The sequence below is a fragment of the Choloepus didactylus genome, chromosome 2 (genome assembly GCF_015220235.1).
Source record: "Choloepus didactylus isolate mChoDid1 chromosome 2, mChoDid1.pri, whole genome shotgun sequence".
NCBI classification, from domain to species: Eukaryota; Metazoa; Chordata; class Mammalia; order Pilosa; family Megalonychidae; genus Choloepus; species Choloepus didactylus.
The window spans coordinates 221,191,155-221,218,852 of NC_051308.1; the positions used below are offsets into that span (position 1 = coordinate 221,191,155).

The 27,698-nt window shown below is 44.4% G+C and overlaps 1 long non-coding RNA gene across 1 annotated transcript; it reads right to left on the minus strand.

Moving 5' to 3' along the window:
* Nucleotides 1-9: 9 nt before the first annotated feature.
* Nucleotides 10-9,690, minus strand: LOC119527676. The gene is made up of 3 exons (XR_005215449.1): nucleotides 9,377-9,690; nucleotides 803-847; nucleotides 10-50 (listed from the first exon to the last, which is right to left on the minus strand). It is a non-coding gene; the product is annotated as an uncharacterized LOC119527676 (long non-coding RNA).
* Nucleotides 9,691-27,698: the final 18,008 nt, after the last annotated feature.

Here is a 27,698-nt window from a genome sequence, read left to right on the forward strand (position 1 = left end):
TCAAAATGTCTCTCTCGGTTGTTCTTGAGGCATTTGTCCTCTCTTAGCTTCTACAGAATAAGAAAGAGTCTGCTTTCAACGGGCATCTTCAAACTGTCTCTCATCTGCAGCTATTCTCTCTCAGCTCCTGTGCATTCTTCAAAGTGTCCCTGTAGCAAGCTCGCTCCTTCTGTCTGAGCTTATATAGTGCTCCAGTAAACTAATTAAGGCCCATGCTGAATGGGCAGGGCCACACCTCCATGGAAATTATCCAATCAGAGTTTTCACCTACAGTTGGTCGGGTCACATCTCCATGGAAACACTCAAAGAATTACAATCTAATCAACACTAATACATCTGTCCACACAAGATTGCATCAAAGATAATGGCCTTTGGGGGACACAATACATTCAAATGGGCACAACATCTAAAACAATCAACAAACTCCAAACAAGATAAACCCAGAAAGACCCATACTGTGACATATTATAATCAAACTTATTATCATCAAACATATAGTAGGACCTTGTTTTACACGAACTCAATACATGTAAATTCAGATATATGTGCTTGGCAATAGAAAAAATAAAAGGCAGAGGGGGAGAGAGAAAGAATTAAAATTTCAAAAAATTATTTCTATAATTAATTTTGTTTACTTATTTTTATGTGAGTGTTTATTTTCCTTATTTTTTTTTAAATGTGTGATAAGTATATTTGTATAAGAAATACTTATTAAATAATGAGGTTTGCTATTATACATGATTTTCAACATACTTGAAGGGTCTTGGAAAGTATTGGTCACATAAAATGAGGTTCTACTTACTGTATTATCATCAAACTGTTGAAAGCCAAAGATGAAGACAGAATTCTGAAAGCCACAAGAGAGAAGCAACATGTCACATACAAGGAGCCTCAGTGAGATCAAATACCAATTTCTCATCAGAAACCACGGAGGCAAGAAGGCAGTGGGATGACATATTTAAAGTACTGAAAGCAAATAACTGCCACCCAATAATTCTATATCTGGCAAAACTGTCTTTCAAAAATGAGGGAGAGATGAAGACATTCCCAGATAAACAAAAGCTGAGGGAGTTTGTCACCACTAGATCGGCCCTACAAGACATGCTAAAGAGAGTTCTGTAGGTTGAAAGAAAAGGACAATAGACAATAGGTCTAAGCCACATGAAGAAATAAAGATCTCCGGTGAGGGTAATGACATGGGTAAATACATGGTTTGTGACTCCACTCTTTACTTCCTACAGGATCTAAAACACAAAGGCAAAAAATGTGCTAAGAAATCAGTAGCTTTGGACTCATAATGTATAAACGTGGGATTTGTGACAAACCATATAAAGGTGGGGGGATGAAGGGGTATAGGAACATAGTCTGTGCATACAATTGAAGTAGGTATCAAAGCAAATAATATTGCTATAGATTTAGGATGTTAAATTTAACATGGTAATTACAAAAAAAAATCACAGATCAGAACACAGGGTAAAGGATGATATTGTCTATATTTTAAAAATTCACCCTCTGTGTGAGACCAAAGGAAGAAATGTTTACTATGTCCAAAATTTAAATTTTCTGTAGCACACAATCTAACTTAACCTCTGTAGCCAGTTATTTAAACAACCTAAACACACAGAGCCGGAATAGGGAATGAGATATTGTAACTCTGTATAGCTAAATATAATACCCAGATACATTCCAAAGTATGTTGCTTGTAAAGTCCTTTGAGGGACTAGAGAAAAATTATGGAACTTTTAAACTTCCCACCTGGGAAATAGGTGGGAAGTTTTTGATACTTTCTCAATCATTAGGGACCCCCAATTGAATAAGCCAAGCCCTTGATCTTGAGGCTTACTCTTATGAAACTTATTTCTGTAATGGGGAAACTAAGTCTACCTATAGTTATGCCTAAGAGTCACTTCCAGAGAACCTCTTTTGTTGCTCTCTCGATAAGCCCATACCTGCAAATAAACTCATTACCCTCCCCACTATGTGGAACATGACTCCCAGGGATGAGCCTGGCCCTGGCATCATGGGAATGAGAAAACCTTCCTGACCAAAAGAGGGAAAAGAAAGGTAACAAAATAAAGTTTCAGTGACTAAGAAATTTCAAATAGAGTTGAGAGGCTGTTATGGAGGTTAGTTTTATGCAAATTTAAGCCAGATATTGCAAATTGCCATGCTATGTCATGCCCCAACCAACAGTATTCCTAAAAACCCTAAAGAATACCCAGAGCTATATTTGACACTCTATAAAAGTTTCACTCACTAAGTTTATTTTTCAGAAACTTAAAACCTCCAGTTTGTTCCTATGCCAGATAAGCCCTGAAACCCAGAGGTGCTGGTCTCTGCAAGAACATCAACCAGTTGCATCTCTCTACCCCATAAAGTCAACACCCCTTCTTCAACATGAAGAAGTCAGAATGGTCATTGCCCAAACATCCTTGAAGATCGAGATAATGATCAAATGTGAGAGAGGAGATATAACAGAGAAGATGGGATTTAACAAATGATTATAACTAATGATCATTACATAGATTTTTTTCAGTCTCCAGTGTATTAGAACAGCTAGAAGAAAATAACTGAAATTGTGGAACTGTAACCTATATCATCCTTTGAAATTTGCTTCATAACTATTGTTAAATTGTAGTTTGAAAGTTATCACTTTTTTGCATATATGTTATATTTCACAATAAACAATGTTAAAAAATATATATCAGAAATGCAAACTCAAAGAGACAGAAAGTAGAGTACAGGTGGCAGGGGCAGAAGGCAGGAGGAATGGGGAGTTAATGCATGATGGGCATAGGGATTATGCTTGGGGAGATGGGAAAGTTATAGGAATGGAAGGTAGTGAATGTACCACAACATTGTCAATGTGATTAATCCCACTGAATGGTAGGCTTGGGAGTGGTTGAGATGGGAAAATTTACTTTATATATATGTTCCCACAATTAAAAAAGAGCAACTAATAAATAAATATATAGCATCTGTTATTATTATTCCTAATATCCATATTCTGAAGAGTTGGGTGCCCATCAGATAATGGACTTGAAAATGTTTTAAATACTGTAGCCTCACATGTGTTTAAGAGGTTATCACTATTACCCAATAGGAATAGTCACATTCCCTTTTGTGTGTAGAGTCCCTTTTATATACAGAATAATTTAACTGAACACCTCCTATATACAAGCATATTTTAGATGCTATGAATGGGAAAAAGTACAAAGATGAATGAAATGCAAATCTTTACAGGCTAGAAGGTGACATATGAGATACAAGGGAGGAAGAAGTTAGTGTTATGAAAGAGTCAGATCAAGTTGCTGGCAGTTGAGAGCCATAGATTGAGTTGAATGAATGGGGAAGCGTTCCTGGACATGTAGCCAAGGGGGCAGACCACTTCCTCACTGTACCACCCCTTGCCCAGGACTGCTGCTGACACCTCTGTGAAGGTACACACCTCCTAGGTTACAGTTATTTAGGGACATTGGCTCTATCAGTTAGGACTCTGTGGTTGCAAGTAACAGAAACCCACCTCAGTGATTTTAAATGGATAAAAGATATGCAAGGGGTCTTGTAAGAGGATGGGATATCTCAGCGATGTCACACTCAGGGATGGAGACTGGCTCAGGAGGGCCCTGCCACCAAGGAAAGAATCCAGGGCCTGGCTCTCTGGTTCTCATCTTTACCTTGTCCTTCCATCTCAGTGAACCAGCATCCTCTGCTGCTCCAGCCAGAGTGATGGTTCTGGACCACCCTGCAGTTCCCAGGCTCTTGAGTTTTAACTTTCAGCCTGGCACACAGTAGGTAGGGTGATCAAACATCCCTGTTTGCCCTGGATTCTCCTGTTTTTAGCATGAAAATCAGTCCCAAATCCCAGGAAACCCCTCACTCCCAGGCAAACCAGTTGATTGGTCACCCCAGCTGAAGGTCACCCCAGCAGTAGCTGTCAGGCAATGTTTATTGAGAGACTAAATGTTCTACTTCCAGCCACAAGCAGGAGTAGTTCTTGAACCCCCATTCAGTGGTTCTGGCAAAGGGAAAAGCCTGATTGGTCCTACCTAGGTCAGGTGACCCCCACTGGTCCAATCAGGATGGGCTCCCAGGTACCAACAGTCATGGAGGGCAAAAGTTCCTAGAGAGCAGAGGAGGTGGGGTCATTTGGTTCCCTATCCATAAGAATCCACCAAAAGATGTCCAATATAATTTCTGCCTCTCCGGCCAACAGTGAACTTTTTAGGGGGGAAAGGTCCATGTCCTATTTATCCTTGTATCCCCAAAGTCTAGCACATGCCTGACAGAAAGTCAATAAGTATGTAATAAAAGTTATTTCTTTCTGTTCTTCTAATACATCAAGCTTGTTCCTGCCCCAGACCTTGCCACTTGCTGTTCCATCTGTCTAGAATGTTCTTCCCGCAGTGCTCACATGGACGGCTTCTTCTAACCATTCAGGTCTCCTCAAACAGCGGCCCTGAGCTCCCAAACTCAATTATATCACTCTCCCACCCTAGCACTAGCTTTCATATCAACCTATTTGCAACCTGTTATTATTTCCTGGTTTTCTTCCCAGCATTAAATTATCTTGTTCATTTAGTGGCTTGAGTTTTGTCTGTCTTCCCAGCGCTGGAATGTGAGCTCCAGAAGGGCAGGAACCTTACCTGGTTCATCACTGTGTCCCCAGGGCAAAGATAGTACCTGCCCCCTCACATGGGCTTAAGAAATATTTGTTGCCTGAATAAGTAACTGGATGTAGAGGAGGAGGAGTCGCACTCAGGGTGTAGGAACAGCACCAGCTGAAACAGGGAGGTGGGAATTAATTGCAGGGTCTGTACCGGGAAAAGAAAGTAGCTTAGTTTGGCTGGAGGGTAAAGAGCACAAAGAAGAGGAGTGGGCAGCAATTCGGATGAGTGGGTTAGTGGGTGAGGGCCAGATCTCCACATCAGAATGTGTGACTCTCAGCTTCCTGATGACTGCAGGAGAAAGTTTTAGGTGAGGCTCCCCTTTATACAAAAGAATAAATTCTTAGTTGCTTCAGGTGAGTAATGGCCCGGTTGGGAACTTGAACATTGAATTCCTGCTTCAATTTGACCATCAAGTTTGCTTCTCTCCTGTGCTCTGAATTATGTTAGGAACCATGAAGGGTTGTGGGAGGGGAGGTGCAGTGGATGAGATGAACTCACCTGTGCTGCAGGAAGCTTAAACGCCATTCTATCCTGAACTTGCATCACTTCCCCATCAGCCAAAACTCCAGGTAGGCAGGCAGACACTTCTCAGACTGGAGTTGTGCGGGTCACCATTGTGATCCCCACTCAGAGTCCGAAGCCCTCTCCCAGCTTCTCACTAGCATGGACCACTGTGATCAGGTTTCCGGAGGGCAGCAGCCTCTACCCTCCTGGGGTGGTTATTATAATGATGCCCTTGCCCACACATTTTCTCAAGGAAGTGAAAATTTCTACCCAAAGACCTGCTTTCCAATAATGCTATGACAACCTTTATCGGGTAGTGTTTGCATGAGAATGTCTTCGGTGCTCTTACAGCAACCTTGGGAACTAAGCAAAGCTGGCTCTGACCACAATTCCAAGAAGCCTTGTGCAGAGGGGAAAGAACAGAGGCTTCTTACCAGTCATGTGACTGGGGCAAGACTCTCACACTCCTTGAGTACATTCACTTACGTACATTCCTTAAGGACATGCACTCAGCGACTCATTCAACAAATATTTATTATGTGCCTACTGTGCACTTAATTCTGAAGGCATGGCAGTGAGCAAGGGGGACACGAACTGTGGCTCACTGAGTTTATATTCTAGTGGGGTGAGGAAATAAGAAATAAGAAACAACATCAAACACAATTAGAGGAGGACTACCAGGAAGATGGCAGAATCGGGAATTGCAGGGTTCACTCCTCTCCCCAAAGCAGCTAATGGACAGGCAGAAATTGTCAAAAACAACCATTCTGGGGCTCCAAAAACCAAGGGATTATTGCACATTTCCCAGGGAAGAGCAAGACTAAGAGACTGAGAAACTGAGTTGACAAACTGTGAGTAACTCACATGGCCAAGGCTCCTGGTGCCCATCCCCCACCCTGGAGGCAAGCAACTGCAGGTCAACTTTGTCCCTGCCTGGCGAGCTGCTGCAACTGGGAGGGCCATAGAAGCACTTCTCCCCAAGAACAGAGGGTGCCATGGCCCAGAACTGAGCCAGCTATTAGCTGGCAAATTTGACCATTGGGTTCTGCTGCTTTAGCCCAACCCAAACAGGCACTGCCCATGCCATTGTTTTGACTTATCAGAGGTGGAGCCACCAGAGGGCTAAAAATACCCTGCCTTATTAGGGCTCTGGAATGGGTTGCCAAAAAGCACCAACTGCTGGGCAGGCCAGGAAAACACATCCTTGGTGAGCTTTAATGAAGGCTTTTTGGTGTCTTTCCTACCCTCCCCAGAGCCTTTTGGAACTAGTCTGGGCACCAGCATGGTCCCTGGTCCTGTTTTGGCTGGGAAATACTGATGAACCAAGGATCAGAGAAGAACCTTAACACAAGCCCAATCAACAAGAAAATTCTAGACAAAAGAGAGAAACTGACCTTCAGAATAATCTCATCAAGATAACCAGATGCCCAGATATCAGCAAAAAATTACAAGCCATACTAAGAAATAGGAAAATATGGTCCAATGAAAGGAAAAAATTAAAAAGTTGGAGGAGAAACAGAATTTGGAACAACTAATCAAAGATGTTCAAACAAATCTCCTAAACCAATTCAAGGAAATGAAGGAAAATATGGCTAAAGAGATAAAGGATATTAAGAGGACACTGAGTGAGCATAAAGAATTTGAAAGCATCAAAGAAAAGTAATAGAACTTATGGGAATGAAAGGTAAAATAAATGAGATTAAAAATATGCTAGAGGCATACAACAGCAGAGTTAATCAGGCAGAAGAAAGAATCAGAGACCTAGAAGACAGAACATCCAAAACTGAACAGATTAAAGAAGAGAAAGAGAAAAGAATGGAAAAATTTGAGCAGGGTCTCAGGATGCACATAAAGCATACAAACATACATGTTGTGGGTGTCCCAGAAAGAGAAGAGGAGGGAAAGTGACAGAAAGAATATTTGAGAAAATAATGGTCAAAAAGTCCCCAACTCTTATAAAAGACATAAAAATACATATCCAAGAAGTGCAATGTACTCCAAACAAAATAAATTGGAATAGACCTACTCCAAGACATGTATTAATCAGACTGTCAACTGCAAAAGACAAAGAGAGAATTCTAAAAACAGCAAGAGAAAAGCAATCCATCACATACAAGGGATCTTTAATAAAAGTAAGTGCCACTTTCTCATCAAAAAACATGGAGGCAAGAAAGCAGTGGTATGATGTACTTAAGATACTGAAAGCAAAAAACTGCCAGCCAAGAATTCTTTATCTGACAACACTATCTTTCAAAAACGAGGGAGAGTTTAAAATATATACAGATAAACAGAAGTTGAGAGAGTTTGTTAACAAGAGATCTTTCTCTACAGGAAATTCTAAAGGGAGTGCTGCAGCCTGAAAAAAAAAAAAAAAGACAGGAGAGAGCCTTGGAGGAGAGTGCAGAAATGAAAATTGTCAGTATGGGTAACTAAAAGGGTAAAAAAATAGACAAAAACAAGATATGACATATAAAAGCCAAAGTTGAAGTAAGTACTGCCTTTACAATAATAACATTGAATGTTACTGGATTAAACTACCCAATCAAAAGACAGATTGGTACAATGGATAAGAAAACATGGTCCATCCATATGCTGTCTACAAGAGACTTATGTTAGCCCAAGGATACAAATAGGTTAAAAACAAAAGGCTAGAAAAAGATATTCCACACAAACAGCAACCAAAAAAGAGCTAGAGTAGCTATACTAATATTGGACAAAATAGACTGAAAATGCAAAAATGTTATAAGAGACAAAGAAGGACATTATATACCAATAAAAGGGGCAATTCACCAAGAAGAAGTAACAATCAGAAATTTTACACACCTAAGCAGGGTGCCTCAAAATACATGATGCAAACACAGACAAAACTGAACGGCTGTAATAGATGTCTCTACAATAATAAGGGAAACTTCAACACACTGCTCTCATCGATAGATAGACCATCTAGACATAGGGTCAATGAGGAAACAGAAAACTTGAATAATATGACAAATTAATTACACTAACAGACATATACAGAACATTTCAGCCCATAACAGCAGGATATACATTCTTCTCAAGTGCTCATGGATTATTCTCAAGAATAGACCACATCTTGGGTCATAAAACAGGTCTCAGTAAATTTTAAAAGACCAAAATTTTACAGACCACTTTCTCTGATCACAATGGAACGAGACCAGAAACCAATAACAGGAAAAGAACTGGGAAATTCACAAAAACATGGAGGTTAAACAACACACTCTTAAACAATCAGTGGGTCAAAGAAGAAAATGCAAGAGAAATCAGTAAATATCTCGAGAAGAATGAAAACAAGAACACAACATTTCAAAACTTATGGGATGTAGCAAAGGCAGTGCTGAGAGGTAAATTTATAGCCCTAAATACCTACATTAAGAAGGAAGAAAGAGCTAAAATCAAAAACCTATCTGCACACCTGGAGGAATTAGAAAAAAGGACAGCAAACTAATACCAAAGCAAGCAGAAGGAAAGAAAGAACAAAGGTTAGAGCAGAAACAAATGAAATTAAGAACAAAAAACAATAGAGAGAATCAACAAAACCAAAAGTTGGTTCTTTGGGAAGATCAATAAAATTGACAAACCCCTAGCTAGACTGACAAAGGTAAAAAGAGAGAAGAGGCAAATAAATAAAATCAGAAATGAAAGGGGGTCCTTACTACTGACCCCACAGAAATAAAAAAAGATCTTAAGAGGATACTATGAACAACTGTATGCCAACAAATTAGACAACTTAGATGGAATGGACAACTTCCTAGAAAAACATGATAACATACACTGACTCTAGAAAAAATAGAACTCAACAAATCAATCACAAGTAAAGAGATTGAATCACTCATCAAAAACCTACCAAAACAAAAACAAAAACAAACAAAAAACATACCAACAAAGAAAAGTCCAGGACCAGATGACTTCACAGATGAATTCTACCAATCATTCCAAGAAGAATTAATACCAAACCTCCTCAAACTCTTCCAAAACATCTCTGAATTGGGATTTTTTTCATCTGTAAAATGCGACTTTGCAGGGCCATTGCATGGATTAAACTAAGATGTTTGTAGCTATAATTAATACTAATGTACATAAAAAAACAGCAAAAGTAATTAAGAGGTCTTCTGTATCCATAATCATAATGATGATAAGCGTTATAAAACCCCAAAACAAATCTGAGCCCCGTAGGAAAGTACCTGAAATTTCCTTTGTGTCTTTCTTCACGCCCTCCTCTGTGGCCATGGTGACAGCAGCAGTGAGAGCTGAGTTCCATTCCAGCCCTGCCTCTTCCATGCTCTCCTCTGAGATGGCAATCTGGGTGATGCTACCTAAAAGCAGTTCATCAGAGGTGAGGCCAGTGAATTTATGAAAAAGTCATAGCTGTCCTACTTTATACTTGCAGCCACTGAGCCCTCATTATTTTAACATTCTGGCCACTTGCCTGCATGCCCATACTTTAAAAACTAGAATCCTCAGTAAGTCAGGGTGAATATTGGATTCTCTACCGAGAATCTGCCTTGCAAAAGAAAATGCCTTCTTCTTACTCAGAATAGAAAGTGAAAGATAACATACAATCACAAAAGGGCAATCTGCTTCCTGAGCAGGTATATTTCTGATAGAGACTGAAGTGGGCATGGTTGCCAGACTGTCTGCCCCAGGCAAACTGAGGGTAAGGAGAGCCTGGAATAATTTAAGAGAAATGTACAGGGTTTGGCCAAAAGCTCTACTGCAACACCACATTTGATACTAAGCATCTAGAATATCCGAGGTTGCTATAGCTTATTTATCAGCCTATATAAGGAAAAACAAGAAAACAGAGACCAACAAAAATCAGATAAGAAGAGATCCATGAACAGCAGATTAACAGAGGAAAAAATCTTTACTATCAATTGTAAATTAAAATTTTAAATAAAGGAAATTAAGGAAAATCAAACTGATCTGAATAAAAATACAGACAAGTGTGAATGCTACATGTTAGAAGATATCAATAATCAAAGACCCAAATAAACGGAAGGACATTACTTGTTCATAGACTAGAAGACTAAATATCATTAAGATGTCAATTCTACCCAAATTGATTGACAGGTTCAACACAATCCCAATCAAAATTCCAATAGCCTACTTTATCAAATTTATTTGGCAGGGTAAGGAGCCCCGAATCACCAGAAACATCTTGAAAGAGAAGAATGAAGTTGGAGGGCTTACATTTTCTGATTTCAGAGCATGTTACAAAGCTACAGTGGTCAAAACAGCAAGGTAGAGACATAAAAGTAGACATATTGATCAATGGAATCAAATTGAGAGTCCAGAAATAGACCTGCAGATTTATAGTCAATTGATTTTTGACCAGGCTGCTAAGTCCACTCAACTGGAACAGAATAGTTTCTTCAACAAATGGTGATGGGAGAACTGGATATCCATTCCAAAGAATGAAAGAGGACACCAATCCCACACCTTATATACAAAAATTAACTCAAAATGGATGAAAGACCTAAATATAAGAGCCAGGACCATAAAACTCCTAGAAGAAAATGTAAGGGAGCATCTTCAAAATCTTGTGGTAGGCAGAGTTTTCTTAGACTTGACACCCAAAGCACAAGCAATAAAAGAAAAAATAGTTAGATGGGACCTTTTCAAAATTAAATACTTTTGTGCATCAAAGAACTTTGTCAAAAAGGTGAAAAGCCAGCCTATTCAATGGGAGAAAATATTTGGAATCCACATATCTGATAAGGGCTTAATATCCAGAATATCTAAGGAAATCCTACATCTCAACAATAAAAAGACAACCCAATTAGAAAATGGGCAAAAGACAGATTTTTGGGCCACCAGCCCATCTGCTCTCTTGCTTCACACCTAGCAATATACTCTTTCTCTCTGTGAAACCCTGGTGTCCCAGGAATTGATTATTTGGGCCATCAGGCAGAGAATTCACCACTTTTGTCCAGTATCAATTGGCAATTCTGGTGGGACCAGAAACAAGGAGGCCATCTGCCCGAGGTCCTGGGGCCCCGGTAGAGCCAGTAAGCACAGTAACCGAGCCTTTTGCAGCCGCTAGATGATCTCTAGTCTAAAGGCTTGGCACTCGGGTTTTTCTCTGTCCTGCAGGCACCCCGGACCTTTTTGGCACCTCAGAAAGTTTCAAAGAGAGAAACTGTTTCCAGTTCCAAGCCTGGACATCTGACTGGGTGAGTGGGTCATCAAGGTAGAAGTGGATCAGAAGTTAGTTCAGAGGTTTGAGTCCCCTAGACCTAGGCTTGTAAGCCTGGATCTCACTTCCAGAACAACCCCCCTTGCTCTGACCTCTACACCTTTCTGCTTTCTGGGTACCATTCTGTACGGGGTTTGAGGCCCTGATCTGAGTTTGTCTGTTGAGTATAATCCTGGAAAATAAGTAATCCAACAATTAATTGGTGTTCATGAAATTAAGTAGGACTGTTTCACTGTTAGCTGGTGTGTTACCTAGGAATAGTAAGTGTTTTATGCCTGTTTAATTGTTAATCAGTGTGTTAAGCATTTAATGCCTGTTTAATTATTAGTTGGTGTGTTCAGTCTAGTTATTAATTGGTGTGTTACTTAAATATAGTAAGAGTTGAGTGTCTGTTTAAATTTGTTAGTTGGTGTGGAGAACACAGGTTATCAGGAGATAGAAAGAAGGGCATGTGAAGCTGAAGGAGTATAGAATGGTCAACAGGATTGATTGTATAGATCCAGAAATGGATAGCACAATACTGTGTGATGGTAGCACAATCTTGTAAGTACATTGAACAGAGATGACTGCGAGTACAGTTGAAAGAGGAAGGCTAGGGGCATGTATGACACCAGGAAGAAAGATAGAAGATAAAAGACTGGGACTATATAACTTAGTGAAACCTAGAATGGTCACTGATGGTAAGTCAATGTACAAATATAAGAATGTTTTTACATGAAGGAGAACAAATGAATGTCAAACTTTGCAAGGTGTTGAAAATGGGATGGTATTGGGGAAAAAATACAATCAATGTGAACTAGAGTCTATAGTTAACAGTAACCTTGTAAGATGCTTCCATTAATTGTAACAAAGGCAATATATCAAAGCTAAATATCTATAAGAGGGGGATATAAGGGAGGGGTATGGGATTCTTGGTGGTGGTGGTGTCTGACCTTTTTATTTTATTGTCTTTTTTTTCTTTTTCTTTTTTCTCCTTTTCCTCTTTCTTTGTGGAAGAAATGGTAATGTCCTCATATAGATTGTAGTGGTGAATACATAACTATGTCATTTTACCAGGAACCATTGATTGTAGACTTAGGATGGAATGTATGGTGTGTGAATAAAACTGTTTTAAAAATAAACAGAGGGATAAAATTGCTGGAGAAAATGTGGAGAGAGGGATGTACCTAATCACTGTTGATGGGGAACTAGAATGGTGCAGCCCATCTGGAGGGCAGTGTGGTGGTTCCACAGGAAGCTAAGTATGGGGTTGCCATTTGGTGCTGCTACTCCTTTACTGGGTATATACTTGGAAGAAATGAAAAGAGGGACATGAGCGGACATTGCACACAGGTATTTATGACAGCAGAATTCACGATTCATAATGGATGGAGGTGACCTAAGGGTACATTGACTGAGGAACAGAATGGTGAACTGTGGTGTATACATACAATGAAATACTGAGTGTTGGCAAGAAGGAATGAAGTTGTGATGTATACAACTAGGTGAATGGACCTTGAGGACAGTATGTTGAGTGAAATAAACCAGAAATGAAAAGACCAACATTGTAATGCCTCACTAATATGGACTAACTATAGTATGCAAACTCTGAGAATTGCATCTGAGAGCATAGGTTATCAGGGGAAGGCTTATGGTAAAGGTTCCTAGACTGTAAACTCTTACAGCAGTTAAATCTATTCCTGAGTTGTAATGGTTATTTCTAAATTCTGAGATGCTGAGCTCTTTGTGTATAACCTGGTTGGTCCCTGGAACTTTGGGTATCTGTGTGACACCTGAGACTCAGAGCCAGAGTCCAGCAGCTATGGAAGTCAGCATTACCCCATACAGCAACTATTCTAAAAAGCTGAAAAAGAGTTCAGAACTTCAATTAGAGATATGAATGAAGGTGATCTGGTTAGGACTAAGGCAAATCAGACTAAAGGGTAAAGGATGATATTGACAGTGTTTTAAAACTTCAACTTCTGTGTGACACCAAAGGAAGAGATGTCTATTAGGTGCAAAATCTATATTTTCTGTAGCACACTATATAATTTAACTTGTATGGTCAGTTTATTAAAAAACCATAATTACAAGGAACTTTGAATAGGGAGTGAGATTTGGTTGGTTTGTACAGGTTAGTATGAAGCCCTGAAACATCCCAGAGTAATCTGAGCAGAGAATAAAAATGTATTTGCAAAGTCCCCTTGAGGGACTGGGGGGAAATGTGGAAATATTAAATGTCCCCACCTGGGGAATTACTGATAATCTCACAAGCACTGGGGACTACCAAATTAAAAGGGTAAGCCCTCAATATTGGGGCTTACCCTTATGAAACCTGTTACTACAGAGGAGAAGCTAAGCCTACTTATAATTTTGCCTAAGAGTCTCCCCTAGAGAACCTCTTTTGTTGCTTAGATGTAGCCTCTCTCTCTAAGCCAACTCTGCAGGTAAACTCATTGCCCTCCCCTCTATGTGGGACATGATTCCCAGGGATATAAATCTCCCTGGCAACATGGGACATGACTCACCCAGCATCGTGGGACTGAGAAAGCCTTCTTGACCAAAAGGGGGAAGAGAAATTAAACAAAATAGAGTTTCAGTGGCTAAGAGATTGCAAATGGACTTGAGAGGTCATTATGGAGGTTATTTTTATGTGTTATATAGATATCCCTTTCTAGTTTTTACTATATTTGAATAGCTGGAGGGAAATACCTGAAACTGTTGAAATTCAACCCAATAATCTTGATTCTTGAAGATGAATGTATAAACTATATAGCTTACAGCATGACTGTGATTGTAAAAACCTTGTGGCTCACACTCTCTTTATCCAGTGTATGGAAAGATAAGTAGAAAAATGGGGACAAAAAGTAAATAAGTAATAGGAGGGGATGGGGGGTATGGGATATTTTGGGTGTTCCTTTTTACTTGTATTTTCATTCTTTTTTTTTGAGTAATGAAAATGTTCAAAAATTGTGGTGATGAACACACAACTATATGATGGTACTATGAACAACTGATTGTACACTGTGATGGCTGGGTTCATGTATCAACTTGGCTAGGTGGCCTAGCTGTCTGGTCAAGCGGGCACTGGCCTGACGATTCCTGTGAGGCTATTTGAGGCTGGTTGGTTTGTCGGATCATCAGTCAATTGACTGCAGCTGACTGATGACTCATCAAGGGGCGTGCTTCCACAGTGAGAGAATGCAATTGGCTGGATTTGGTCTGGGTGATCAGTTGGAGGCTCATAAGCCGGACGGTTAGAGAACCTTCACTTCTTCTTCAGCTGCTCAGTGAAGCTTTTCTTGGGGTGCTCGTCGAAGTTGCCAGTTCGTTTCCTGAGGAGTTCGTCAAAGTTGTCGGTTCGTTTCCTGAGGAGTTCTTCAAAGTTGCCGGTTCGTTTCCTGAGGAGTTCGTCAAAGTTGTCGGTTCGTTTCCCGAGGAGTTCGTCGGACGTCTTCCTTGGAGTTGACAGCTTGTTGACGGCTCTGCAGAATTTGGACTCGTGCGCTCCCGCAGTTGCGTGAGTCACTTTTACAATTTGATAATAAGAGACATCTCTCATTGATTCTGTTTCCAAGGAGAACCCTAACTAATACAACTTGGTACCGAGAGTGGTTCTTGAGAAACGGAATCTTAAAATGGGCTTTTACAACTTGTTTTCTACTCTGATTAGATTCAAAGGCTTAGAGAGATTGGAATGTTAGAGTGGATTTATCATGGAAAACCTGCTCACACAGCCCTGGAATGTCCAGAGGACACACCTTTTACCAGGACTGTAAGGAATAAATTTGTGGGACTAGCTCCATCATCCCTGAAGAGCTCTGTAGTCGCCCTTCTCTGTAGGTCAGATATTACTGTAGGAACTGCTGTCACTGAACTGGAATCCTTAAACACAATGGGGATAATTGGGTCCCGAGTCAGCAGAAGCCAAGTGGCTGCAGTTAATCGCCACAGACAAGGTGGACAGGGCTACCATAATGGAAAACAGGCTCAAAGCAGCAATCAAAATAATATGACTCGCAGAGACTTATGGCGTTGGCTAGTGGATCATGGAGTACCAAGTAGTAAAATAGATGGGCAATCAACTAAATTCTTGTTTGAACTATATAAGCAGAATTCTAGGCCACGTGAACAAAAATCTCCCTTGAATTACAAAAACAGAGAGTCACGGCCCCTTAATCAATTCCCAGACTTGAGACAGTTTACAGATCCAGAGCCTCTTGAATGAAGGGAAGGCCGGGTACCCTTGGAGAAGGACTCTGTCACACTGCCAAAAATTTACACTGTTAATCTTCCTCCCAGCCTTCCCCAGGGGGACCTACGGCCTTTTACCAGGGTGACTGTGCATTGGGGAAAAGGAAATGATCAGATATTTCGTGGATTATTAGACACTGGGTCAGAAGTGACATTAATTCCCGGAGACCCAAAACGTTACTCTGGTCCACCAGTCAGAGTTGGGGCTTATGGAAGTCAGATGATTGATGGAGTTTTAGCTCAGGTCCGTCTCACAGTGGGTCCAGTGGGTCCCTGGACCCATTCTGTGGTTATTTCCCCAGTGCCGGAATGCATAATTGGAATAGACATGCTCAGCAACTGGCAGAATCCTCACATTGGTTCCCTGACTCCTGGAGTGAGGGCTATTATGGTGGGAAAGGCCAAGTGGAAGCCACTAGAGCTGCCTCTGCCTAGCAAAGTAGTGAACCAGAAGCAATATCGGATTCCTGGAGGGATTGCAGAGATTAATGCCACTCTTAAGGACTTGAAGGATGCAGGGGTGGTGATTCCCACCACATCCCCATTCAACTCTCCTATTTGGCCTGTGCAGAAAACAGATGGGTCTTGGAGGATGACTGTGGATTATCGTAAGCTTAACCAGGTGGTGACTCCAATTGCAGCTGCTGTCCCAGATGTGGTATCATTGCTTGAGCAAATCAACACATCCCCTGGTACCTGGTATGCAGCTATTGATCTGGCAAATGCTTTTTTCTCAATTGCTGTCAGCAAGGACCACCAGAAACAGTTTGCATTTAGCTGGCAAGGCCAGCAGTTTACATTCACCGTGCTACCTCAGGGTTATATCAACTCTCCAGCCCTATGTCATAATATTGTCCGCAGGGATCTTGATCATTTCTCCCTCCCACAAGACATCACACTGGTCCATTATATTGATGATATCATGTTGATTGGACCTAGTGAGCAAGAAGTAGCAACTACTCTAGATTTGTCGGTAAGGTATTTGTGTGGCAGAGGATGGGAGATAAATCCAACAAAAATACAAGGCCCTTCCACCTCAGTAAAATTTCTAGGTGTTCAGTGGTGTGGGGCCTGTCGAGATGTTCCTTCTAAGGTGAAGGATAAGCTGCTGCATCTGGCCCCTCCTACAACCAAAAAAGAGGCACAACGTTTAGTTGGCCTCTTTGGGTTTTGGAGACAACATATTCCTCATTTAGGTGTGCTACTCTGCGGGTGACTGAGCTTGTACCTCGACTTACCAGGCCTGGGCCAGGGGACCTGATATCACCCCCTGGGGAGGGTAGTAGGTACGGGCGTGAGTGCCCTCTGCAGCCCCCCCGAGCCTGGGGAGCGAGGTCAAGGCAGCTCCCTCTTCCTCACCCAAAATGTCACAGGCAGGGGAGGCTTGCCGGAGGAAACCGCCTTTCTCCCAACTGCCCTTTCCCCACTTCCTTATCTTACCCACTCACTCCCTGGTGCCAAGGCCACTCCTGCCACCGCCAGCGCGCATGCACCGTGGCCAGAACAACCCCCGCCCCGCTGCAACGGCTCCGGCGTTCTCTCAGAACCAATCCTAGCCCCTATCCCTTCAGTATTGCCATTTAAGGCTGCTTCACCTCCTTTCCAGCCCTGCCCTTCTTACCAGCCTATATAACCTGTAATCACCCCTGAATAAATCTCTTTGGCGCATACTCCTACTGGATGAAGAGTGTCTTGTCCCTATCGCCGCCCTCCATACCTTGCACGCCTCCCGCCGAGGACCCGGCCACGTCCTCCGCCTCGCCCTCGCCTCCGGGAAAGAGCCCCCGCCGCCGGTACCCCTTGAGCAGCCCCGAGAGCTGAGGGCTCAGCTACCGGCCGCCTCTCCCCCTAGAAGCAGTAACCGCGACCGCAACTGGTGCCCCGTGTGAGGAACGTCTCCACACAACAGTTTGGCAGGTCGCCCGCTCGCCCGGACGCCTCTCCAGCTTCCCGTTTCCTCGCCTGCAAGGTAAGGGCCGCCTCTCCTTCGCCGCTTCTGGAGCCGTGGGAGGTTCACTGCTCCGAAGCCGCTCCTCCCTTCCCCCACGCTCTCTTCGTCCTCTTGTATGCGCACTTCTATGACCCCCGTTCCTCCTAACGCTCTCCCTCTTCCCCTCCATAACTTTGCTGTAGTTCTTTGTATCTTTGTTTCCTCATTTGGCGCCGTGTGCCTCTTTGCAACCGCCCCCCCCCCGACTGCTCCCGTTGCCAAAGGGCATTGCTTTCCGCTCTCGCCGTCTCCTTTGGCCTCGCGGCCACGGTTTATCTCATTCTCTCTGCTCGGTAAACAAACCCCCCTCCTCCCCCCTCCGCTATGGGTAATCGTCTATCTACGTGCCAGGCACCTCAAGTTCGTGCTCTAGCGGGTCTCCTAGACACACATCGCTGTAAAGTGTCTGTCCGGCAGCTGCAGGTATACTGGGACCTCCTGCTGCCCTTTAACCCATGGCTCACCACTTGCCATCTTTGGGACCCTGTTACTTATGATCGTCTTATTGATCAAGTCACTAACGCCATGGAACATGAGAGCAAGCGCTTCCCTCCCGGCTTGCTCCCCACCTTGATAACCATCCGCTCCTGCCTTCAAGGCTCCCTCCCCCCTGATCGAGGCCCCGTTAAATCCAAGGAGGCCCTATCAACCCAGCCAACAGATTCAGATAGCGATATTAATTCAAATCATGACTCGGACACGGAGTCCTTAGTCGAGCAGATTAACAACGCGCTCGAGGTGACTCCCAAAAAGCAAAATAACACTGCGCCACGCCAAAATGGCGAACTTCCTCCTTCTTTTTCCATCGAGGGGAGGAAATGCTCCGGCGATGACATCAGCCCTAAGCTGGGCCGGAAACCGCGTACGCTTTACCCCGCCCTTCCACAGGGCGGAGCTAGTCCGCCATCTTGTGCCTTGAACCCCGCCCTTTCACAGGGCGGGGCTGATCCACCATCTTGTGTCTTAGCCACGCCCACCGCGCCGCCATCTTGCGACGCTTGGGGCCTCCCACTCCCGCCTCCCCCTTCGGCGAGCTCCCCCTCGGAGCCGCTACCGGCAGCTGCCGCCGCTCCTCCCACCCTGCCGACTAACAACCCCTGGCTGCCTTCTACACCTCAAGGCAACCCTTGGGACAACGCTCCCCCTACCCCCACTCCCGCGCCAAGTCCTCTGCAAGCGCGTCCTCCTTTCTCTCGTGCTTTTCGCTGCTTTCCTCTTAACCTTGCCCCCACCCCACAGAAACCGTATGACTGGTATCCCATTGACTCAGATACTATCAAGCAGCTTCGCAGGGCCGTCAAGGAGGACGGGTTAGGTAGCCCATACGCTTCCCAAATACTGCAGGATCTCGGCATGGACTATTGCATCCCCCAAGACTGGGCCTCGCTTGCCCGTTCCATTCTTAACCCCGGTCAGTTTGTTGACTGGCGTGCTCACTTCCAGGCAGAAGCAGCTCAGCAAAGTGAGCAAGACGCAGCCCTTGGAGTCTATCATCCCCCTGAAGCCTATTTGGGCACTGGAGCATTTCTAAATGCGTCTGCTTATATTAATGTCCCTGCCACCTTCTGGACTGTCCTCAGAGGCATCGCCTTACGCGCGTTTGCCAATTGCTCTGCCTGTCGGCCTAATAAATTCACCAAGCTCTTCCAGGAGCCGAGTAAGCCTTTCGCCACCTTTGTCTCCAGAGTCGAAGAAACCTGCGCTCAAAAGGTAAGTGATCCCCAGGCCCAATATTACATGTGCCCATCCTCAAATCCTGAAAAATCGTACTGTAATTCCCCCAACGAGTACTACTGTGCATACTGGGGGTGTAAAACATTAATCACTAATTGGAAGCCTCCTGTTCCTAATCATTACCTTACCCTAAAGTGGGCCCCTACAGGGTGCAAACTCCCTACAGTTAACTGGCTCGGCCAAGAAAGTAAGGGATCCTGCACACATCTTAATCTTACAGTGCAGCTCCCCACTAATCCCTCCTGGTTACTCGGTCAAACTTGGGGCTTCAGAATCTATGAGAAAGGAACCGACCGAGGATCACTTATTCTTATAAAAAAGAAGGCTGTAAACCAACCAGGCCAAAATACTGCATTAAAAACACCCTCTAGCATAGGTCCCAACCAAGTCATTAACCCCCTTTTTCCACAGCCCTCCAGCCGCACTTCAAGTACAAGCAGCGCATCCGGAGGCCGCACCTCAGCTGCAAACAACGCATCGCCAACCCCACCACCCCAACCTTTTCTACCCCCCTCTCATTACTCCTCTCCCCTCTTCAGCCTTATCCAAGCAACCTTCACCTCACTAAATGTCTCCTACCCCAATTTTACCTCATCCTGCTGGCTCTGCCTCTCCACCTCTTCCTCTCTATACGAGCCCGTTGCCTCCAACCTCTCCTTTTCAGAAAGCACAGAAAACAGCCCCTTGGAATGCATTTGGAATACCTCTGCCGTCCCCCTAACCTTTCATTCAGTCTCCTATACGGGAAAGTGCGTCCGCCCTCGCTCCAGTAACTCTCCCGACCTCACTGCCTGTGCCAGCTATTCATCTCCCAGCAGCTCGGCAAAATTTCTCATTCCTCATAACTCCTCCCAATGGCTCTGCTCCTCTACAGGACTTACCCCCTGTCTCAGCACGAATATCATCAGTGAATATAAAGAAACTTGCCTCCTAATTGTCCTTATCCCTAGGGTCTTATACCACAGCGAAGAAGACTTCTTCCTCCGTCTGGAAAAAACTGCGGCTCCTGCCCCACTGCAAAAGCGAGAGCCCATCACCGTCCTTACAATTGCCTCCCTCCTAGGTCTTGCCGGCACTAGCACCGGAATCGCTGCACTAGCCAGTCAAGGCTCCGCCCTATCTCACCTCAGGGCGGCTGTTGACGAAGACATTCATCACTTACAAAACGCTATTCACCATCTAAAAAATTCTGTCAATTCCCTCTCTGAGGTAGTGCTCCAAAACCGCCGAGGTCTTGACCTTCTCCTCCTCAAAGAAGGAGGCCTCTGCGCCGCCCTAGGAGAAGAGTGCTGTGTTTATGCCAATTCCACAGGTCTCGTCGAGGATAGCCTGAAAAGGGTCCAAGAGGGACTGGAAAAGCGTAAAAGAGATCGTGAAGCCACCAGTTATTGGTCCAGTTTTTTCACTCCCATCCTCCCATACATCCTTCCTTTTCTTGGCCCCTTATTAATAATTATTCTAGCTCTCATCTTAGGACCCTGCCTCATCCGCAAAATTGTCCAGCTTGTAAGAAAACAAACGGATGCCATTTTTTCCTCGTTCGTGCAAATCCAGTATCAGCGACTCGCCACCTCTGACGCCCCCCACTCCAAGATGACAGCCAACCCTCCGCGACCTCAACGCCACCGGTCGACTCGCCAACCGCGAGGCCCTTCTCAATCACCTGAACATCGCTCTCGCCTCGAGTTCCAGCTTCTCTGAACCCCTGAACTTTAAACCCCTCACCTTCGCCCAGCCCGCTGCAGCGAAGCCATTGTCAAGCGCCCGGGCACCACACCAACACTGAGCTCCAGCCTCGCTGAGCCACCGTCAACCCCTTTTTCCCTTCCCTAACCTCCCCCTTCCCTCACCCGTAGTGGGCCTCTCCGGTAAAGCCTCTTCCTCTAATTAGAAAAGAAAGGGGAATTGCGGGTGACTGAGCTTGTACCTCGACTTACCAGGCCTGGGCCAGGGGACCTGATATCACCCCCTGGGGAGGGTAGTAGGTACGGGCGTGAGTGCCCTCTGCAGCCCCCCCGAGCCTGGGGAGCGAGGTCAAGGCAGCTCCCTCTTCCTCACCCAAAATGTCACAGGCAGGGGAGGCTTGCCGGAGGAAACCGCCTTTCTCCCAACTGCCCTTTCCCCACTTCCTTATCTTACCCACTCACTCCCTGGTGCCAAGGCCACTCCTGCCACCGCCAGCGCGCATGCACCGTGGCCAGAACAACCCCCGCCCCGCTGCAACGGCTCCGGCGTTCTCTCAGAACCAATCCTAGCCCCTATCCCTTCAGTATTGCCATTTAAGGCTGCTTCACCTCCTTTCCAGCCCTGCCCTTCTTACCAGCCTATATAACCTGTAATCACCCCTGAATAAATCTCTTTGGCGCATACTCCTACTGGATGAAGAGTGTCTTGTCCCTATCGCCGCCCTCCATACCTTGCACGCCTCCCGCCGAGGACCCGGCCACGTCCTCCGCCTCGCCCTCGCCTCCGGGAAAGAGCCCCCGCCGCCGGTACCCCTTGAGCAGCCCCGAGAGCTGAGGGCTCAGCTACCGGCCGCCTCTCCCCCTAGAAGCAGTAACCGCGACCGCACTACTCCAGCCCATTTACCGAGTGACTAGAAAAGCTTCTAGTTTTGAGTGGGGACAGGAACAAGATGAGGCTCTGCAACAGGTCCAGGCTGCTGTGCAAGCTGCTCGGCCGCTTGGACCATATGATCCAGCTGATCCAATGGTGCTGGAAGTGTCAGTGGCAAATAGAGATGCTGTTTGGAGCCTTTGGCAGGCTCCTATAGGAGAATCACAACGCAGGCCCTTAGGATTTTGGAGTAAAGCTTTACCATCTTCTGCAGATAACTACTCTCCATTTGAGAAACAACTGTTGGCCTGCTACTGGGCCTTAGTAGAGACAGAACGCTTAACCATGGGCCACCAAGTTACCATGAGACCTGAGTTACCTATCATGAGCTGGGTGTTATCTGATCCACCAAGCCATAAAGTTGGGCGTGCACAGCAGCACTCCATCATAAAATGGAAATGGTATATACGAGATAGAGCTCGAGCAGGTCCTGAAGGTACAAGTAAGTTACATGAGGAAGTGGCCCAAATGCCCATGGCCCCCACTCCTTCCACCTCACCTTCTCTTGCCCAGCCCACAGCTATGGCATCTTGGGGAGTTCCTTACAGTCAGTTGACTGAGGAAGAGAAGACTCGGGCCTGGTTTACAGATGGTTCTGCACGATATGCAGGTACCACCCGAAAGTGGACAGCTGCAGCACTGCAGCCCCTTTCTGGGATATCCCTGAAGGACAGTGGTGAGGGGAAATCCTCCCAGTGGGCAGAACTTCGAGCAGTGCACCTGGTTGTTCACTTCGCTTGGAAGGAGAACTGGCCAGAGGTGCGTCTGTATACTGATTCCTGGGCTGTTGCTAATGGTTTGGCTGGATGGTCAGGGACTTGGAAGGAACATGATTGGAAGATTGGTGACAAAGAAGTCTGGGGAAGGGGTATGTGGATAGACCTTTCTGAGTGGGCAAACAACATGAAGATATTTGTGTCCCATGTGAATGCTCACCAGAGGGTGACTTCAGCAGAAGAAGGTTTTAATAACCAAGTGGATAAAATGACCCGTTTGGTGGATACCAATCAGCCTCTTTCCCCAGCAACTCCTGTCATTGCCCAATGGGCTCATGAACAAAGTGGTCATGGTGGTAGGGATGGAGGTTATGCATGGGCTCAGCAACATGGACTTCCACTCACCAAGGCTGACCTGGCCACAGCCACTGCTGAGTGTCCAATTTGCCAGCAGCAGAGACCCACACTCAGTCCCCGATATGGCACCATTCCTCGGGGTGATCAGCCTGCTACCTGGTGGCAGGTTGATTACATTGGACCACTTCCATCATGGAAAGGGCAGCGATTTGTTCTTACTGGAATAGACACATACTCTGGATATGGGTTTGCCTTCCCTGCACGACATGCTTCTACCAAAACTACAATACGTGGACTTACAGAATGCCTCATCCACCATCATGGTATTCCACACAACATTGCTTCGGACCAAGGAACCCACTTCACAGCAAATGAAGTGAGTGGATGGGCACATGCTCATGGAATTTTGTGGTCTTACCATGTTCCCCATCATCCAGAAGCAGCTGGGTTGATAGAACGGTGGAATGGCCTATTGAAGACTCAATTACGGTGCCAACTAGGTGGCAATACCTTGCAGGGCTGGGGCAGTGTTCTCCAGGAGGCTGTGTATGCTCTGAATCAGCGTCCACTCTATGGTGCTGTTTCTCCCATAGCCAGGATTCATGGGTCCAGGAATCAAGGGGTGGAAACAGGAGTAGCACCACTCACTATCACTCCTAGTGATCCACTAGGGAAATTTTTGCTTCCTGTCCCTGCAAGTTTAAGCTCTGCTGGTCTACAAGTCTTGGTTCCAAAAGGAGGAGTGCTTCCACCAGGAAACACAACAATAATCCCATTGAACTGGAAGTTAAGGCTGCCACCTGGCCACTTTGGGCTTCTTATGCCTCTGAATCAACAGGCAAGTAAGGGGATTACTGTACTGGCTGGGGTGATTGATCCTGACTATCAAGGGGAAATAGCACTGCAACTACACAATGGAAGTAAAGAAGAGTTTTCCTGGCATACAGGAGATCCCCTGGGGCGTCTCTTAGTACTACCATGCCCCGTGATTCAAGTCAATGGAAAACTGCAACAACCCAATCCAGGCAGGACCACCAATGGCCAAGAAACTTCAGGAATGAAGGTTTGGGTCACCCCACCAGGCAAAGAACCACGGCCAGCTGAAGTGCTTGCTGAGGGTAAAGGGAACATGGAATGGGTAGTGGAAGAAGGTCGTGATAAATATGAACTACGGCCACGTGACCAGTTACAGAAACGAGGACTATGATGATATGAATATTTCCTCCTCGTTTTGTGATGATTATGTTTGTATTTGTCTGTGAAGAAAATATTTTTGCTTTCTTCTCTGTCTTGTCCCCTTATCATATGGCATAAGCTGTAACGTTCATTTTGAAGATATGGTTTTAGGTGATGTGTACGACTGCCAAGTTGACAAGGGGTGGACTGTGATGGTTGGGTTCATGTGTCAACTTGGCTAGGTGGCCTAGCTGTCTGGTCAAGCGGGCACTGGCCTGACGATTCCTGTAAGGCTATTTGAGGCTGGTTGGTTTGTCGGATCATCAGTCAATTGACTGCAGCTGACTGATGACTCATCAAGGGGCGTGCTTCCACAGTGAGAGAATGCAATTGGCTGGATTTGGTCTGGGTGATCAGTTGGAGGTTTATAAGCCGGATGGTTAGAGAACCTTCACTTCTTCTTCAGCTGCTCAGTGAAGCTTTTCCTGGGGAGCTCGTCGAAGTTGCCAGTTCGTTTCCTGAGGAGTTCGTCAAAGTTGTCGGTTCGTTTCCTGAGGAGTTCTTCAAAGTTGCCGGTTCGTTTCCTGAGGAGTTCGTCAAAGTTGTCGGTTCGTTTCCCGAGGAGTTCGTCGGACGTCTTCCTTGGAGTTGACAGCTTGTTGACGGCTCTGCAGAATTTGGACTCGTGCGCTCCCGCAGTTGCGTGAGTCACTTTTACAATTTGATAATAAGAGACATCTCTCATTGATTCTGTTTCCAAGGAGAACCCTAACTAATACATACACTTTGGATGACTGTATGATATTTGAATATATCTCAATAAAACTGAATTTTAAACAAATGGGCAAAAGACCTGAATAGGCATTTTTTCCAAAGAGGAATTATAAATGGCTGAAAAGCACATGAAAAAATGCTCAACATCACTAGTTATCAGGGAAATGCAACTCAAAACCACAATGAGATACCATTTCACACCCACTAGAATGGCCACTATTAAACAGAAAACTACAAGTGTTGGAGAGGATGTGAAGAAATAGGAACATTCATTCACTGCTGGTGGAATGTAAAATGATATAGTCGATCTGGAAGACAGTTTGGCAGTTCCTCAGGAAGCTAAGTAAAGAACTGCCGTATGATCCAGCAATCCCGCTACTAGGTATATACTCAGAAGAACTGAAAGCAGGGATGCAAATAGGCATTTACACACTGATATTTATAGTGGCATTATTCACAATTCCCAAAAGATGGAAACAACCCAAGTGTCCATCAAGGGACGAATGGATTAATAAAATGTGGTATATACATATGATGAGATATTCTTTAGCAGTAAGAAGGAATGAAGTCCTGATGCACACAACAGCATGGATGAACCTTGAGGACATTATGTTGAGTGAAATAAGCTAGACACAAAAGGACAAATATTGTAAGATCTCACTATATGAACCAAAATAATGAGCAAACACATGGAGTTCATACCTAGAATATAGGTTACCAGAAGGTAGAATGAGGGTAGAGACTGGGAGCTGATGCTTAATTTGTGCAGAATTTGTAATAAGGGTGATTGTAAATGTTTGGAAATGGATAGAGGCGATGGTAGCATATTATTGTGAGTGTAATTAACAGCGTTGAATTGTGTGTGTGTGATTGTGGTTGAAAGGGGAAGTTTAGGATCATGTATGTCACTAGAAGGACAGCTAGAGGATGAAACATGGAACCAAATAACATAGTAAACCCTGTTGGGAACAACGAACGTAGTTAATAGTACAAATATAAGAATGTTCTTCCATGAACTAGAACAAATATAGGACACTATTACAAAATGTTAATAAAAGGATGGTGTATTAGTTAGGGTTCTCTGGGGAAACAGAATCAACAAGAGATATCTGTAAATATAAGATTTTATAAAAGTGTCTCATGTAACTGTGGGTAACTGAGTCCAAATTCCACAGGGCAGGCAGCAAACTGGCAACTCCAATGAAGATATCTGATGAACTCCTCAGGCAGCAAACTGGCAACTTCAATGAACATGTTCAATGAACTCCTCAGGAAACGAACTGGCAGCTTCAATGAACTCCTCAGGAAATGCTTCACTGGTTAGCCAAAGAAGAAGTGAAGGTCCTCTATCTGTCTCACTTAAAAGTCTTCAACTGACTGGATTAAATCCAGCTGATTACATTCTCTCATTGTGGAAGACAAGCCCTTCGTTGATGTAATCAGTCACAGCTGCAGCCAATTGACTGATGATTCAATAAACCAGCCTTCCGGTTTATTAACCAGCCACAAATGTCCTTGCAGTACCAGTTAGGCCAGTGCTTGCTTAACCAGCCACTTGGGTACCATCACCTGGCCAAGTTGACACATGAACCTAACCATCACAGATGGTATATGGAGAAAAAAATATGCCTAATGCAAATTGTGGACTATGGTTAACAGTAGTATAATATTCTACCATCAGTTGTAACAAAGGTACCACACCATTGCTAAGTGTCAATAATAGTGAGGGCTAAAGGGTTTGGGGTTTTTCTTTAGATCACTGAAAATGTTCTAGAATTGAATGTGGTGATGAAAGCACAATTCCATTTGATTGTACATGTTGGATGGATTGTACGGTGTGTGAATAAAACTGCTTTAAAACACACACTCACACACACTATAATGAGAGATTTTTGCAAGCATCTCCTGTGAAGACTTTTGATGGATAAACTGATCCTGAGTGAAGACGACCTTAAGGCCTCACCAGGGGAGGAGCTGGGCAGAGCAGTTTTAAGAAAAGGGCTAAGACTCATTTCAATTCACTCTTTTGTAAAACGGAGATAAGAATTTCAGCTGTGGCATCATAGAGAATGTGTAGAATGATCCCATTTTGTTTTTTTTAAAAGATGGATGTGTCTAGCAGGATGGTAGAAACTGTCTTCACAGATGGCAACAGACTCTTAAGGAGGGAGCTTTCTTTAAGATAACACTTTGATTCACCACTTGAGATAGAAACTGTGAACATCAGCCCTCAGATGACAAGCCAATGAGAGAGATCAAGTAAGAAATGAATAGGAACTGGGGGATGGGGAGAAACAGCAAAGATGAGAGGAAAGGAAGGAGGGGACACTGAAGGGGGAGAAAGGCTGAAGGACTTTTCTGAGCAGTGATGATGTCAGTATTGAAGATTAAATCATTTGTATTACTGTGCTGTAACTCCACCCTCTCTGTTCCTCCCTACTAAACTAAAGTTTGCAGTATATCCAACCAAGGCTTCTTGTGAATGGGTTTTTTTCCTGGAGGAGCTAAATTCCGGGTCTTGTTAACACCAGAGTATGTTGCCCTAGGAGTTACACATCAGAGCGGCCAAAAGGATGCAGAGCAGAATCTAAGAATTCAGAGACTTAGGAAGCAGGAGCCAGAGGTAACTGTGCCCACTTAAACCCCCTGGAAATTCAAGTGCATTCTGAGGAGGGTACCGGAATTTCCACTGGACACAGGAAGAAAGGTTC